The sequence below is a fragment of the Rhinolophus sinicus genome, chromosome 17 (assembly GCF_057876585.1).
Source record: "Rhinolophus sinicus isolate RSI-liver-muscle chromosome 17, RSI-T2T, whole genome shotgun sequence".
Lineage (NCBI taxonomy): Eukaryota > Metazoa > Chordata > Mammalia > Chiroptera > Rhinolophidae > Rhinolophus > Rhinolophus sinicus.
This window is the reverse complement of record NC_142517.1, coordinates 58,880,927-58,892,574: the sequence shown is the minus strand read 5'-3', so window position 1 is coordinate 58,892,574 and position 11,648 is coordinate 58,880,927. Positions and strand designations below refer to the sequence as shown.

Sequence of the window (11,648 nt, the reverse complement as noted above, 5' to 3'; positions counted from 1 at the left end):
ACTTGTCTGTCTCTTATTGAATTGCCTTGGCATTTTGTAAAAACTCAATCAACCATATATGGATGGGTTTTTATCTGAACTCAATTGTATTCTATATATCTACGCTTTTACCTGTACCAAACTGTCTTGATTCCTATAGGTGTATGGTAAGTCTTGAACTCAGGTAGGGTAATATCTCTGACTTTGTTCGTATTGTTCTTCTTATCCTCTTTCTCTGTGCATCATTCCTGGAAATACTACAATACCAAATCAAGGAGTGAAGCAGATGGAGCAAGCTCCTATTCTGTCTCCCTGTTCCAAAAACGCGTTTACTATATTATCCTCGGTAGAGGACATATTAGATAATAGCAGATACTATACTTGACCTTAGCCAAAGACCAAGAAGTGATTCTTCTTTTTAAAAGTTGCTTCACTGGGTCTTCTGCATCTCCATATAAATCTTATTATCAGCTTGTCAATTTCTGCAAAAAAAAAAAAAAAAGCCACTTAGAATTTTTTTTATTAGTTTCAGGTGTACAAAACAATGTAATAGTTAGATATTTATCATTTATATCCCTCACACAGTGATAACCCCCCTCCCCCATCTACTACCCCTCTGACATCGCACACAGCCATTACATTTCCACTGTCTCTATTCCTAAAGCTGTACTCCACTCTTGTAAATATATATATATATATATATATATATATATATATATATATATATATATATATATATATGTATATATATATATATATATATGTATATATGATTGTAGTTGACATTCATTATTGTTCAGCTTCAGCTTCAGGTGTACAGTGCAGTGATCAGGCATCTTCCCTGAAGTGGTCTCCCTAATGAGACGTGTCCATCAGATACCCCACAAAGTCTTTACAACATTATTGATTACATTCCCCAAATTGACTTTCATATCCCAGTGGCAATCTTGTGGTTACCGATTGTGCTTTCTAATCCCCTCGCCTTCCCCCTTATCACCACCCCCCCTCCCATGTAGCAACCCTGTTTTTCCTCTTTGTCTCTGAGACTGTTTCTGATCAGTTCATTCATTTATTATTTTCTTTAGATTCCACATATAAGTGAAAGCATATGGTATTTGTCTTTCTCTGTCTGACTTATTTCACTTAGCATAATGTTCTCTAGGTCCATCCATATTGTTGCAAATGGTAAGATTTCATTTTTTTTTAAGATTTATTTTTTTTATTGGGGAAGGGGAACAGGACTTTATTGGGGGACAGTGTGTACTTCCAGGATTTTTTCAAAGTCAAGTTGTTGTCCTTTCAATCTTAGTTGTGGAGGGCACAGCTCAATTCCAGGTCCAGTTGCCGTTGCTAGTTGCAGGGGGCACAGCCCACAATCCCTTGCGGGAGTCAAACCGGCACCTTGTGGTTGAGAGGACACGCTCCAACCAACTGAGCCATCCAGGAGCTCAGCGGCAGCTCAGCTCAAGGTGCCGTGTTCAATCTTAGTTGCAGGGGGCGGAGCCCACCATCCCTTGCGTGAGTCGAGGAATCCAACCAGCAGCCTTGTGGTTGAGAGCTCATTGGCCCATGTGGGAATCAAACCAGCAGCCTTCAGCATTAGGAGCATGGAGCTCCAACCGCCTGAGCCACCAGGCTGGCCCTCATTCTTCTTTATGGCTGTGTAATATTCCATTGTATAAATGTGCCACAGTTTCTTAATCCAGTTGTCTACCAATGGGCATTTCAGTTGTTTCCATGTGTTGGCTATTGTGTATAGTGCTGCCATAAACATCGGGATGCATAAATTTTTTCAAATTAGAGTTTTGGATTTCTCTGGATAGATACCTAGGAGTGGAATTGCTGGGTCATAAGGTAGTTAGTTCCATTTCAGTTTTTTAAGATACCTCCATACTGTTTTCCATAGTGGCTGCACCAATCTGCAATCCTACTAACAGTACATGAGGGTTCCCTTTTCTCCACATCCTCTCCAGCACTTGTTGTTTGTTGATTTATTGATGATAGCCATTTTGACTGGGGTGAAGTGGTATCTCATTGTGGTTATTTGCATTTCTCTAATGATTAGTGAGGTTGAGCACTTTTTGATATGGTCTGTTTGCCATCTGTATGTCCTCTTTAGAAAAATCTCTCTTCATGTCCTCTGCCCATTTTTTAATTGGGTTGTTTTTTTGGAGTTGAGTGAGTTTTTTTATAAATTTTGGATATTAACCCCTTATCGGATATATCATTGGCAGATATGTTCTTGTGACGGGCCAGCCGCCACGAGTCGATCAGTACCTGAATGGGGGAGTGGGAATGAAATAAAAGACACACACAAATGCTAATGCGGCCGGTCTTCAGTCATGCTGAAGCCCTGAGTTTATTATCTCTAACCAATATATACAGTTTGAGTACGTGCAGTTAAACGAAGAAGATATGCATTATCTCAGTGAAAGTAAATCTTTCCAGCCTCAACCTTACTTTGACATAGAAGATACAAGGTCACTGAAACTCACAAAAGTAAATATTTCAAGGAGACAGAACCTACCAATTGTCCAGAAAGCCCTTAGTTTTCTGTGTCTGGGAACTGGCCGTTTTCACCACATTCCTCAGCAGCCGTTAGGCGCCTCTCAGATAAGGCAGAGACAATGTTATGGGGGCAGAAACCGAGCCAGTCTGCAAGGTTCAGGGTTGCAAGAAACCATGGCTCCCCACATGTTCTCCCACTCAGTAGGATCCCTTTTTGTTTTATTGATGGTTTCCTTTGCTGTGAAAAAGCTTTTTAGTTTAATGTAACCCCGCATGATTATTTTTTCTCTTACTTCCCTTGCCCGAGGGGATATATCAGTAAAACTCTTATTCCAGGTACTGTCTATAAACTTTCTTCCTATATTTTCTTCTAGGAGTTTTATGGTTTCAGATCTTACATTTAAGTCTTTAATCCATTTTGAATTGATTCTTGTATATGGTGTAAGGAGGTGGTCCAGCTTCATTTTTTTGCATGTGTCTGTCCAGGTTTCCCAGCACCATTTATTGAATAGACTGTCTTTACCCCACTGTAAATTCTTGCTTCCATTGTCGTAGATTTAATGACCATATAGGCCTGGATTTATTTCTGGGCTCACTATTCTGTTCCATTGATCTATGTATCTATTTTTATGCCAGTACCATGCTGTTTTGATTACTGTAGCCTTGTAGTATGATTTGATGTCAGGTATCGTTATACCTCCCACTGTGTTATTTCTGAAGATTGCGGAGGCAATCTGGGTCTTTTATCGTTCCATATAAATTTTAGGACTATATGTTCTATTTCTGTGAAAAATATCCTTGGTAGCTTGATAGGAATTGCGTTGAATCTGTATATTGCCTTGTATAGGCAGTATGGACATTTTAACAATATTAATTCTTCCTATCTATGAACATGGTATGTGTTTCCATCTATTTGTATCTTCTTTAATTTCTCTCCTCAGTGTTTTATAATTTTCTGAGTACAAATCTTTCACTTCTTTGATTAAATTTATTCCTAGGTATTTTATAGTCTTTGAAGCAATTGTAAATGGGATTTTCTTAATTTCTCCTTCTGATATTTTATTATTGGTATATACAAATGCAACGCCCCTTAGAATTTTTATTGGGGTTGTGTTGACTCTATAGATCAATTTGGGGACAATTGACATCTTGACAATATTGAGTCTTCCAATCCATAAACATGGTATATTTCTGCATTAATTTAAATCTTTAATATCTCTCAGCAACATTTTGTAGTTTTAAGCATTGAAATTGTGGGTATCTTTTGTTAGATTTCTTTCCTAAGTATTCTGTTTTTTGGTGCTACTATAAATTGATTTTTTTTTTTACAATTGTTTGCTGCTAGTACATAAGAATGCAATTGATTTTAGTATATTGACCTTGTATCCTGTGACTTTGATAAATTCACTTATTAGTTCTAGAAGTTGTTTTGTAGACTATCTGGGATTTTCTATCTAAACAACCATATACTCTGCAAATAAGGGCAATTTTCTTTCTTTCTATTCTATATGCCTTTTCTTTTTTTTTTTTTTCTTTTTTTTTTGCCTTGTTGCACTGGCTAGGGTATCCAGTACAATGTTAAATAGAAGCAGTAAAAATGGACATCATTTCCTTATCCATAATCTTATAGGTGAGCAATTCAGTCTTTCACCATACAATATGAATATTTGCTGTAAGTTTTTCATAAATTCCCTTTTATTAGTGTGAGGAAGTTCCCTACTATTTCTAGTTTTCTGAGAATTTATGAATCATGAAATGGTGGGAATCTTTCCAGAAGCTTTTTTGCATCTGTGGTGTAATTATATGGGTTTTCTCCTTTATTCTGTTAATATTATGAATTCCCTGATTATTTTTAATAATTTTATTGATATATACTGTATATACTATAAAATTCACTCTTTAAAAGTGTACAATTCAATGATTTATAACATAGTCACATAGTTCTGCAACCATCACCCATACATAATTGTAGAACACTTTCATCACTGCAAGTAGAAACCCCATACCCATTAACAGTCACTTGGTATTCCCTCTTCACCTAGCCTCTGGCAATCACTAATCTATTTTCTGTCTCTATAGATTTACCTATCCTGAACATCTCATATAAATGGATTCATATCTTATGTGGTTTTTTTTGTGAATGACTTCTTTCACTTAGCATAGGGTTTTCAAGGTACCATGTATTAAAATTTAATTTTTTATGGCTAAAGAATAGTCTATTATATGTATATACCATATGTAGTTTATCCATTCATCTGTTGATGGATACTCAGGTTGTCTCCGCATTTGGACTCTTGTGAATAATGCTATAATTGGTATACCAGGAGTAGAATTATTGGATTATATCGTAATTCTATGTTTAACCTTCTGAAGAACCACCAAACTGTTTTCCACAGCTGTTGTGCCATCTTACATTTCTATTAGCAATGCATGAGGGTTTCAATTTCTCCACATCCTTGGCAACACTTCTTATTTTCCTTTAAAAAAAATAATAACCTTAATTTATGAAGTATAAAGTGTGTGAAGTGGTATCTCATGGTGGTTTTGATGCATTTCTTTAACGACTAAAGATGTTGAGCATCTTCTCATGTGATTATTGACCATTTGTATATCTCCTTTGGAAAAATGTCCATTCAAATCTTTTGCCCATTTTTAAATTGGGTTGTTTTTTGTTCTTTGTATATTCTACATATTATCAAATATATGATTTACAATTTTTTCTTCTATTGGTTGTCTTTTCACTCTCTTAATAATGTGCTATGATGCTTTTATTTTAAATGAAGTCCAATTTACTTTTTTTTCTTTTTACTTTGTTTTCTGTGCTTTTGGTGTCATATCCAAGAAATCATTGCCAAATCCAAAGTTATGAAGGTTTCCCCTGTTTTATTCTAGGAGTTTTATGGTTTGGGCTTTTAAGTTTAGGTATTTGATCTATTTTTTGGTTAATTTTTGTGTATTGTTGGACTATCTGCTGGATCTATTAGGTTATGGTGTTGTTAAAATTCTCTATTTACTTATTTATCTTTTGTCTGGTTGTTCTATCCATTATTGCGAGTGGAGTATTGAAGTCTGCAACTATTATTTTAGAAGTATCTATTTCTACTTTTAATTCTATCACTGTTGTCATATATTTTGGGGTCCTATTAAGTACATATATGTTTATAATTATTATATCTTCTTGCTGTATCAAATCTTTTATCAATATATAATGTCCTTCATCTTTGTAAACTATTTTGATTTAAAGTCTATTTTGTCTGATAATATAGCCACCCAGCTCTCTTTTGCTTACTATTTGCATGGACTATCTTTTTACTTTCAACCTCTCTCTGTCCTTATATCTAAAGTGAGTCTCTTGTAGACAGCATATATTAATAGATGGATCCTTTTTTTTTTTTTTTACATTTTTAGAGATCATCATAACAGATTTTAATATTTGCATAATGCCTTAAATATTTTCATAGAATTACATGCAATACAACAATGAGGCAGATATGATTATGGAGTTTTCTGGTCAGAAAATTAAGGTCCCATGAGGCTAAGCCCTTACAGAAGCTTACACAACCTGGGAGGTACCCTTTTTTTTTAATCCAATATGCCAATCTCTGCCTTTTGATGGGAGAGTTTAGTCCATTTACATTTAATGTGATTACTGGATTAATAAGATTTTATTCTGCCATACATGTTTGTTTTCTGTATGTCTTATTTTTTTTGTTCCTCAATTCCTCTATTCTTTGAGATCATTTATGATTTAATCTTTTGTCATATATTAACTCCCTTATTTTCTTTTCTGTATATTTAAAAATTATTTTCATAGTGGTTACCTTGGGGATTAAAATTAACATCTTAAACTTATAAAGACCTACTCTGAATAATACCAACTTAACTTCAATAGTATACACTCTGCTCCTGTACCTCCCTGTCCTTTCCTCTTTATATTCCATTTTCCCTGAAAATAAGACCTAGCCTGGCAATCAGCTCTAATGCGTCTTTTGGAGCAAATATTAATGTAAGATCTGGTCTTATTTTACTATAAGACCCGGTCTTATGTAAGACAGGGTCTTACATTAATTTTTGCTCAAAAAGACCCATTAGAGCTGATTGTCCAGCTAGGTCTTATTTTTGGGGAAACACGGTTGCTATTGTCACAGATTACATCTTTATACGTTGTATGTCCATTAACATAGGTTTATAATTATTGTCTTATGTATTTGTCTATTAAATAACATAGGAAAAAGAAAAACTACAAACCATACCAAAAGTACAATAATACTGGTTTTTATATTTACCTTTACCAATATGTAGTTACCTTTACCAATATTCTTCATTTTTTTCCTGTCTTTGAGTTATTGTCTAGTATCCTTTCATTTCAGCCTGAATGACTCTCTTTAGCCATTCTTGTAGAGCAGGTCTGCTAGTAATGAATTCCCTAAATTTTTGTTTGCTTGGAAATGTCTTAATTTCTCCTTCAATCTTGAAGGAAAGTTTTGCCAGATACAGAATTATTGGTTGAATTTTTTCTTTCAGGATTTAAAATATGTTGTCCCATTACCTTCTGACCTCCATGGTTTCCAAAGAGAAATTAGCTGTTAATGTTATTGAGGCTTTCTTATATGAGTCACTTCTTTTTTGATGCTTTCAAAATTCTCCATTTTTCTCTTTCAGTTTTGACAATTTGACTGTATGTGTCTTGGTGTAGATCTCTTTTGAGTTTATTGAACTTCTTGAATATGTATATTCATGTCTTTACTCAGATTTGGGAAACTTTAACCATCATTTCTTCAAATATTTTTTCTGCACCTTTATGGCTCTTTTCCCCTGGGACTCCTTTTTCTGAGACTCCTATAATCCCTATTTTTTATGGTCTCACAAGACTCTAAAGCTCTGTTCATTTCTCTTCATTCTTTTTTCTTTGTGTTCCTCAGACTGGATAATTTCAAGTCTTATCTTTAAGTTCATTGATCTTTTATGTGCTCAAATTTGATAGTGAATACCTGTACTGATGTTTTCATTTCACTTATTTTACTTTACAGCTCCAGAATTTGTTTGGTTCCTTTTTATAATTTATCTCTCTTTACTGACATTTGTTCTAGTTTTCCTGATTTCCTTTAGTTCTTTGTCCAGTTTCCTTTAGCCCATTAAACATATTTAAGACAATTGATTTAACTTCTTTAATAATTCCAAAGTCTTGGTTTCCATCAAATTATTTTTTTCCCTGTGGTTGGGCTATACTTTCCTGTTTCTGTTTCCTGTAATTTCTATATTGAGGACTAGACATATTGAGCGTTATGTTGTGGTAACTCCAGAACTCTAATTCTCCCACTCTTCAGGGATTGCTAAATCTTGCTTGTTGGGAGCTGGAGCCATATTTGTAACTTTCAAACTATTTTTGTAAAATGTATATTCTTTGTTGTGTGTTATCACTGAAGTTTCTGTTCTTTTATCTCTGTAAGTCAGCCAGTGATCTGACAAAGATTTCCTTAAATGTCTGGCTCGCAAAGGGAAATGGTGTCTCTCTAAATGTCATGTAAACCACTTCAGACCATGGGGGTTCAAACAATGGCCAGACTCTGTGCTGGTCCCTTACCAATCAATAGTAGTAATCATCAACACACAAACCTGATTATTTGGAACACAAGGTCCTTATTGCCCACTCTGGCTCCAGGAAGCTATACCAGCCAGGAGTGTGGGCCACTGTCTCTCCTCTCAGCTGCCTACTGTGGGGCTGGGAAGTAGGGGATGGTAGCCACCATTCGAAAGGCTAAAATTCACTCGAATTTACTGAAACTTACCAGCCTCTTCAAGCTCTACCTTGGTCATTCCAAGTGTTCAACTAGCAATACCTACAGAGGTGTGAAATTGATGGACACATTTATTTTTTAATATTAACGCTGCATTCCTGGAATAAACCCTACTTGGTTTAGTATTATCCTTTTATATATTATTGGATTCAATTTACTAGTATTTTGTTAAAGATTTTTGCATCTATATTCATGATATTGATCTGTAATTTTTTGTAATGTCTGTCAGGTTTTGATATGTTATAATGGCCTTAACAGTTTCCTCCTTCTCTATTTTCTGAAAAGGTTTGTGTAAGATCGGTGCTATTCTTTCCTTGAATGATTGATAGTGAAACTGACTCATTTTCTTTTTGGGAAATTTTGATAAATTCTATTCTTTGAATTCAGATTTCTTGATTTTTGTGTTAATTTTGGTTGAGTTCGTCAATAAATTTACTTCACATAAGTGGTCAAATTTGTTGGCATAAAGTTGTTTGTGGTACACCTTTATTATCCTTTAATGTCTGTAGGGTCTGTGGTGATAACTTCTTTTTTATTCCTGATTATTAGTGATTGTTTTCTGTCATTTTAAATAATTTTTTCCATTCCAAAGAATCAGATTTTGGCTTTAATTTTATCTATTGTCTGATTTCCATTTCATTGACTTTTGCTCTTTATATTTCTTTTATTTCATTTGGGCATACTTTGCTTTTCTTTCTCTAACTTGTTAAGGTGGAAACTGTAAGTTTCCCTCTAAGCCATGACTGTCCTGTAGATCTCTGCAGTGATGGCAATATTCTATTTTCTGCTGTCCAATACAATAGCTATGAACCACATGGCGACTGAGCATTTGAAACGTGGTGTGTCTGAGGAACTTTTTAATTAATTTAAATTTAACCATGTGGCTTGTGGCTACTGTATTGAGCAGTACATCTCTAAGTACTGCTTTACCTGCATCCACAAATTTTATTAATTTTCATTAAATTTAAAATATTTTCTAGTTTCCCTTGTGATTTCTTCTTTGACCCATAAATTTTTTACAAATGTGCTATTTAATTTCTGATGTTTGGGGGTTTTCTGGTTATCTTGTTACTGATTTCTAGCTTAATTCCTATGGTCAGAGAACTCACTGTGCATAACTTTAATACTTTTAAACTTATTGAGACTTGTTTTACACCCCAGCATATGGTCTATCTCAATGAATATACCTTGCATACCTGAAAAAACTTACTATTCAATACACACGCTTCTGCACTTGACCATTAGTATGTAAGTATTTTCAAAAAAGGCATTAACAACTAGTCAAAACAGCCCATTTGGGATAGAATAAGCATTAGGCAGTTTATAGGACAGATGTAGCAAATTGCAAAGGCTTTAACTCAAAAGCCTAAGATAAACCCATTGAAAGTCACAAGGAAGATATTAGTGTCTAAGGTGTTAACTTCCAAATAAAGGTATATCTTCCAGATAACCAGATTATCTTCAAATATTTGTTTAGGGCTGTCTCCTGGCCCATTACCTTCCACATAGGCACTTCCTTCTGTAGAATACAGCAAATTATTGTCTTGTTCCTCTTCAAGGCTACGCATGTGACTACTAAGTCTGACAGGAGAAAGCGTGGACATAGGTGAAGCAATTAAAAGGCTTCCCAATTGTAGTGGCTGCACTTCCTACAATTATACTGAATACTGGCTGGCATTTGAACCGACAAAATTAAATTGTATAATGGCTTTTTGGCAATTGCATAGTAGAAAGCCTGTAGAAGAAAACCTTTACCAATTATGCCTTTTGCTATAGAGCAGCAGTGTCCACTATCCACTAACCATAAGTATCTATGAAGCATTTGAAATGTGGGTAGCCCGAATTGGGATGCGCTATAAGCACAATAGATTTTGAAGACTTAGTATGAAAAAAAGTAATGTAAAATAACACAGCAATAATTTTTAATGTGTACATATTGAAATGATAAATGGGATTTATTGAATCAAAATATTTTAAAATTAACTTCACCTGTTTCTTTTGAGTTTCTTCATGTGCTACAAAGACATTTAAAATTACGTTGGTAGCTCACATATTTTTTGGGGGGATAGTCCTGCTAGAGTATTTTTTAACAAAAACCAATGACCAATTGGAATATCCACATGCAAAATAAATAAATCTAGACACAGACCATATACCATTTACAAAAATTAACTCAAAATGGTCCATAGACCTAAATGTAAAATGCATACCTATATAACTCTTAGAAGATAACATAGGAGAAAATCTAGGTCAGGGTCTGACAATAACTTTTTAGATACAACACCAAAGGCACAATTCATGAAATAAATAATTGATAAGTTGGACTAAGTTGGACTGCATTAAAATTAAAAGCTTATGCTCTGCAACGGATAATGCCAAGAAAATGAGTAGACAAGCCACAAATTGAGGGGAAAATATTTGTAAGACGCATTACCTGATAAAGGAGTTATCAAAAATACACAAAGAACTCTTGAAACTCAACAATAAGAAAACGAACAACCCAATTAAAATGGGGCAGATCTGAACAGACACCTCACCAAAGATACACTTAGTAAATGAGCCTAGAAAAAGATGCTCAATGTCACATCATCAGTGAGATGTATATTGAGATACCACTACAAAGCTACTAGAATGGCCAAAACCCAGAACACTGACTCCACCCAGTGCTGGCAAGGATGTGGAGTAACAATGACTCATTTATTGCTGGTGGGAATAAAAAATGGCACAACCACTTTAAAAGAGTCTGCCATTTTCTTACAAAACTAAACATACTCTTACCATATGATCCAGCAACTGCACCTTTGTATTTACCCAAATAAACTGAAAACATGCCTACATAAAAACCTGTGTGTGTATGTGTGTAAGCTTATAGCAACTTTATTCATATAACTGCCAAAATTTGGAAGCAACAAAGAAGTCCTTCAGTAGGTGAAGGGCAAATAAACTGCTACATCCAGATAATGGAATATTATTCAGCACTAAAAAGAAATGAGCTATCAAGCCATGAAAAGACATGGAGGAACCTTAAATGCATATTGCTGTGAAAGAAGCCAATCTGAAAAGGCCACATACTGTATGATTCCAACTACATGACGTTTTGGAAAAGCAAAACTATGAAGACAGTAATAAGAGTGGTTATCAGGGGTTAAGGAGGAGGACGGGATGAAGAGGCAGAGCACATAGGATTCTCAGGGCAGTAAAATAATTGTGTAATGTACTACAGTGGTGGACACATCATTATACGTTTGTCCGAAGCCATAGAACGTACACCACCAAGAGTGAACTTTATTGTAAATGATGGTCTTGGGGCAATAAGGATGTGTTAACGTAGGCTCACTGGCTGTAACAAATGTACCCTCTGGT

At 34.8% G+C, this 11,648-nt stretch overlaps 1 pseudogene; it reads right to left on the bottom strand.

Moving 5' to 3' along the window:
• Window positions 1-211: 211 nt before the first annotated feature.
• LOC141568126 (U2 spliceosomal RNA) lies at window positions 212-389 on the bottom strand (annotated as a pseudogene).
• Window positions 390-11,648: the final 11,259 nt, after the last annotated feature.